Raw genomic sequence first — 6,897 nt, forward strand, 5'->3', positions numbered from 1 at the left:
TAAGTGCCTAGCACAACCAATAGGTTCGCCAAGCCTAAGGGGTAAAATCTATTTTTTGTTATACATTCAGAAAATATAGAATACATTGAGAAATAGATGTTACGAAAAAAACCATAACACATTCATAATTCGAAATATTACCATTTAACAATTCTAAGTTTTTCATTTCAACAAAGTCGCATTATATTCTTGAAGACAGTAAGGCCTTTCGTACACAGGGAGTGGAAAACTGCGAAAAGTTGCGAAATGAATTCATCCGAATTTGCACAAAAACGTACGAAGTCTACTCGTCTACTGGGCCCGTATCGTTCGCCAGTTTTCGCCCAAACAGGTGTGAAGTGCAAACTGACGACCCCGTTCTGCTGGGATTTAGTTGCGAACAAGTGTGAAAAAAGAGAATGACAAATGTTTTGTTAAAAGTTGATTATGCTAGTTCAAGAAAGAAAATATCTCTATCACATGCCGAACGTACAACTATGGAAGGTTTCGACTGAAATGAACTTACCAGCTAAATTAAATTGGTCATCGTCGATTTGAACATCATGCCACAAAAATAGAAAATTCATCTAATTCATTTCTTTTTGCGTTAATGTGATTCAACCACATTTCCCGTCTTCATCGATATCACCTGTGCCTGATACGTTGATGAATCAAAGGTGATAATTCCAAAATGAAAAACTTTTCTTCAGACAACCGTTCCGAAGAGCCCTCTCGTCTACTACGAATCCATACGAATATTGAGGCAATGGACGATAGGCATACGCACGATTTCGTACGGACGGCGTTCGCACGTATTCGTCGCTTTACAGTTAGTTGCTTTCCGAGCTGAGCGATATCGATAAAGACGGGCAATGTGGGTCAATCACATATACGCAAAATGAAATGAGTTCGGTAAATTTTCTCGTTTACGGTATGATCTTCAAATTGAAGATAGCCACCACTTCTTCTATTTTCAAACGAAAAAGGACACATCTTGACGTTTCTTCTAAATTACCTTTTCACAGTCCACTCGGCACTCTCTTTTTCGCACTAGTTCGGAACTAAATCCATGTGATTAGTCCTCTTCGGACGAAAACCGACGAACAAAACGGACCTAATGTACGCGGTCCCCCATCCAGGCACGTCTTCGGATAGTTCGTGCGTTTTTGGGTGAATTCGGTATAATTGATTTCGCATCTTTCCACTCCCAGTGGACAACCGACCTGACGTTTTTCAAGTGGTGGTACAACATGTTTTTCTACAAAAGATTTGATTGTCAAATAAAGTGTTATGATACAAATGAAGACGATGGTGTACAAGAATAACAGTGCATTACATGTCAATTTTCACCCAGTAAATGTGAATTCTTTGAGGAAGAATGTTATTGAAAAACGTAAGCTGCCAGGAAAGGTAGGCCTCATGGATAACCTGAAAGGAGTGAGTACTAGTGGGCAAAGACTTTTCTCAGTTCACATTACAGTTACCATCCTAACGTCCGATTTCTTGATTATGACACGATTTTCTTGAGAAAGCCTTAATGTATTTTCATTATCATCATGAACCAAATTACTGAAAAAGTTCTAATACTATATATTCAGTTCGTACATACTTGCGATTAAATCAATATTTTGAAAGAAAATTACATAAATGTCAAAATTCCTATTAAACTCAACGTGGTAAATAAATACTAAACTGGGTAAGGTGGACTTGATTGAGTCCCCTCTATTTGGTTTAATTTTTCCTTAGGAAAGAACAGGGCATTACCCATTATTAATTGAAATTTTATCAGTCACATTTATTAATTATGATAAAACATTATTTCGATGGCTTACTTCACAGCAGTGCGAAGTTATTTCCACTAACCTTATGAAAAATACAGTTTTTTCAATTAAATTTTTGATGACAAATTTAGATATCTTAACCTGTTCATTCAAAAACACAGTGGAAATGTAATTAGCACTGCTGTCAAATATGTTGAACGCGAGGATGGAGGATACAAATAAAATGTTTTTACTATTCTTACTGTTTTATTAATCACGGTTAAGTAACACAAAACGTTCTTACTGTTGTGAGAATTAAGTACACACACAACAATAGCTAGCAACCTTCCGACTGTTACCAATTTTTTTTATTTTCAAAACCTTTATTTTTCATTTAAATGCAAAATACAATAATATAATACATAGGTAGGTATACATATATACACAAAATACAAATTATATCTTTGTTTGCCGACTGTTACCAAACCGTTGCAAACGGCTTATATATTTCGTATGCCATATATATATATATAACATGTATACAATAAAAAATAAATTTTTACATCTCACTTCAACAAAATAAGCCATAGATTTTATTTTATTTTTTACGCCAATGAGTACTAATGAGTATTAGTACGGCCTGAGCATACCTTCTTCTTCTAGTTAAATCTTTTCAAGGGTTGGAGTCTAGTTTCTCAACTTTGGCAAAGTTTTGTAAAGAGTAGAACCCGTGATTACTTAAATAAAGAACAACCTTAAAGGACCTAGTTTATACCCAAGCAGACGACAACGTATGCATTCAGGGCAGTCATGGCAAAGTTGTGGACTGGCTCTTGATTTAGATACCGAGCTGTTTTCCGGGTGTAATGTAAACTTAAAAAATACTTATTGTACAATAATACACTCGACCAGTCACAATAGTTTCGTTCTCTTGCTTACCAAGATGTGATCCTTCACCCTTATTCCTTGAACCTTCCCCTATCAACCTAATCAGTGCTCCCCCCCCCCTCTGGAGCATGGAGTAGAACTTTTTTTCCTGCCTCCCATTGGCAAGCGACAAATATTTTCTTTTCTTACAAATTAATTTCATTTTATACTTACACAAGAAACTTTTAGTTCTACTTAAGTCAGAACAAAGACCAACTTTGATTCTCATTGAACTTTTGCGTTTCAAAATTTGCTAGATGTATGTTCAACGTTAGCAATTCAACGTTTTCCAGGATTAAGTGCGAGTCCCTTAGTGTGTGTGTAATAGAATAGCTCTGTGTTAATTTTATGTTGCAACATTTATTTTATTTTAAGAAAAAGAAAAATTAAGAAACTTAGTGTGTTAATGTCTCCCTTCTTTGTGAAATCTTATTTCTTGAACTGCCAGACACTTTATTCATACCAACCTAATCTAGCTAGAGTGGGAAGTTTAAAATTTATTCCGTGTATTTACCACAAAATAAATATTGAACCTATCAAACCAGCACACAGTGGGACAAAAACTTTAAAAAATCTGTTATATTCTAGAACTTTCAAACCGATCGTTCAAGAACATTTAATCTTTTGTTACATAAGCCAGTCTTCCATTTCCAATTGAACTTTCTAATAACGACGTAATTCTCAAAAACATATATATATATATATATATATTTTCCATTTTTCTCTTATGACACGAAAGCCATGCAATTTTTTACGAACGTTGACGAACATTGTATTTACTTTACATAAATGTAGGGGATCTCCCTAAAATGTTTTATAATTTATTACTAACTTATTTTTGTTCATTTAAAAGAAAAATGTAATGGCTTTAAGGTTATAGAACGACAAAAGATCATAATTTAGATCATTTTTAAATTTCCTTATTTATATGGTATTATAAAATATTTTTAAAAAAATTGAAACTCATTCACTATTGTTAAAAACATGTTCTAAGTATGAATGTATATAGATTAATTTTATGAAAATTAGAATTAAAACAAAACACTTCATTTTAGTGTAATTTATTACAAATTTCCACAATTTCGATACTTCCAAACTTATCATTCTTAAAATGAATTGCGGTAAAAAGTATTAGATTTGGTACCAAGCCCTAAAAATAATCATCAATAATGCATGAAGTACCATACAATACGGTAAAACAGAATTTCGGAAAATGAATACAATGTTACTTATTGTAGAAAAAATACTTATATTTAGAAAGGAAACTACTACGTAAAAATAGCATATACAAACATTAAGATTTGATAAAAATAATACTGTAAATTTTGTCGATGGAATCAAAAAATTTCACTTTTTTATGCCATCGAGGAACAAATTTGTGTAGGGGCATAATCAGTCGAACCGTTGATCCGATTTTGATGAAATTTTTTGAGATTGTGCGGCTTGGTACTTTGTGGTGCAAATTCAACTACTTTCATTTAGACATTTCAGGATTATTTTATCATGGCAAAATAAGTTAGAAAGGAGAGAATTAGGACAAAAATGATCCAGTACCAACTGCATGAAATACCATCAACTACTTTCGTTTAAGCATGAGCAAATAGATTTTTCTTGACAAACTTATATTTCGAAAACGGGGTCCGATTGAACGTTAAGGACTATTGTCAAATGAGTATTGTTCCAATTCTAGAATATACCTTTTGTTTACGCATGCACTAATATATTAATCTGTTGAGCTCATTTGACACTAATCCATTGAGGATTAATGTCAAATGAGACATTGTCCTAATTTTAGAAATTTCCAGCCACTAACTTCACTTAGGCGTGCGCAAACGTAATTAAAATTAGTTCTACAACCCAGGAAGGGTCAGTACTTCCTTACAAAGTACAAGCTAGATCAACAGAAGTGAAAGGTGGTGATTTTATCAGAATCATCAAACTTTCTGGAGGGTTGACTCATGGCTACAGTAACAGAATAATCATTTCATAGCAGAATTCAAACCCTGGTTCTTGGAATTAGTATTATTACTGAGCTACTCTGCTAAGTAGTAGTTCATATACCCAATAGAAATCTGTAGTATTATTTCCAGAAACTAAATGAGTAGCAGGGTGTCCCAGTTTTTGGAATAGTAATTTGATTTTCTCTGGATCATAACAGTGAAATGTAGTCCATATTTTGTTTTCTAAACCTTTTCCAGCTCATCTCATTCAAATTTCCAATATAATAGAGTAATTTTTTTTTATAGACACATTCATATTGGCTACCCATTAGATAAGATGTGTCCAGCAGGCATAAATTGCAAACAATTTTTCACATTTCTTAACAACAGTGTGCATCTGGAAATAAAATTTCAGATTTCAATATCCACTGATAATCAGTCATCATAATTTTAAGTTACCAGAGTAGTCGAATCCCTGACATGATGATGCCTCAACCCAGAACATGCCATATAATATGCAGTAAAAAAATAAATATATACAAAAACCCTCAAATATATAATCAGATAACTAAAATTAACTACATTAGTAACCGAAATAGCTAATACGAAACAGAATATCTAGGATGATATAAAATACAAATTAAGACTGGTAAGGAAAGCAAGCAACAATCTAAACTTGAAGGGGAGAGAGTGTAATATAAAAAAGGGGCATGAAGGAGATATGGAACCCTGGAAAATGAAAAGTACATGTCTATTGATAGAAGTGAATTACTGAAGACAGCGTTTGTCATTGTTGAATGAATAAATCTTTTGATTATAATCTGTAATCTCATCTTCATTTTTGTATTTTAATTTATCATTCTTTTTTTTTTTATAAAATTTATACTCCAAAATATGCAAACATATGTATTTATCATCAAATATGCAAGATAAAAGTTGGCTACCTGCATCTGGGCACATTGATTCATTAAGATTTTTGATTAGCTGTCTAAAAAATACAATTGTCTAAAAACCTGAGCCTTGATTACAAATTAATAGAAATTGTTTGTATCAATGTTGGGAACCAATTTCGTACATGCCTTGTTTCTTATTTAGCACCTTAAAAATATAATTAGTACATTTTTATGTTAAAATAAAAGTTTTGCAATTTAAAGTGTTTCTACGTAATAAAAGAAAATAATCTATAATCATAAAATACTTTATTAAGATACTTTATACATAAATTTACAAGAACTATTATATGTAAGATTGACTATCAATAACATGTGAGGTAATAAAGTTGAGCTATGGGATTGATGGCTTTAAAAATTTCTAATGAGTTTTAATCAGGTTATAAAAATAATGCTATAGTAACCATCGAAATTATGTTTGTTTGAAAAATAAAATAGAATATAAAAACAAGTATATTTCAAATTAACATTTGAAAAGACACGCACTAATAAAATTAATGAAGAGGCCATCCATATCCTAAAATTATTGAGTTTAAAAATAATATCACTTAATCATTACAAAATCGTCATGGCAATGTTATAAATTAAATTAAATCATTAATAAAAAGATATTTATGAATCAGTTCCTAAAATAAATAATTTGTCAACCAACATCAACATCCCTTGGACATTTCAATAAATCATGTGTTATTCTTCATGTACAACATTCAAGGAAATTCATCATACAAATACAACTGTAGGAATATTTAGGTATAACATATTAAGCTCAAAATTATTACCCTTTCAAGTCTTAATAATTATCAATAATAAAACAATGACATTCAGCTCCATTCATCAAAGAAAGGAATGTATAAAAGGAAGTTTTAAAAATAAAACAGCTCTCCTTAACCAATATAGAAGTCCAAATTGATAGAAAATGAAAATTTTCAATAAGAACAAAATTACAGTACAAAGTTTCACCTTTTTACAAGATATTAAATTAAAAGTTTTATTACATTTTTGTGCCACATTTAAAATCACATAGGTACGAATATACACAATAAATGAAACCATACAGCGAGAAAAGCACCAAAAAATATGACAATCTATTTATGCTCAAAAGAAGAAAACATTTAAAAAAACACTGCAGCCTTAATCGGATGGAATATCTTCAAATTAAACTTTATTACACATAGAATAGAAATATATCATTTCAAATTTAAACGATTTCTTATCTAATAATTTTGTTCAAATATAAAAAATAATAGTACTTTCTTACTTAGACTTCCATAAATAATATTTTTACAATTTTTAACAAATGTTCCTTTATTTATGACTTCACAACCAGCAAATTCAAAAACT

This window comes from Halyomorpha halys, unplaced genomic scaffold (genome assembly GCF_000696795.3).
Source record: "Halyomorpha halys isolate HHAL.00 unplaced genomic scaffold, Hhal_1.1 Scaffold1425.1, whole genome shotgun sequence".
NCBI classification, from domain to species: domain Eukaryota; kingdom Metazoa; phylum Arthropoda; class Insecta; order Hemiptera; family Pentatomidae; genus Halyomorpha; species Halyomorpha halys.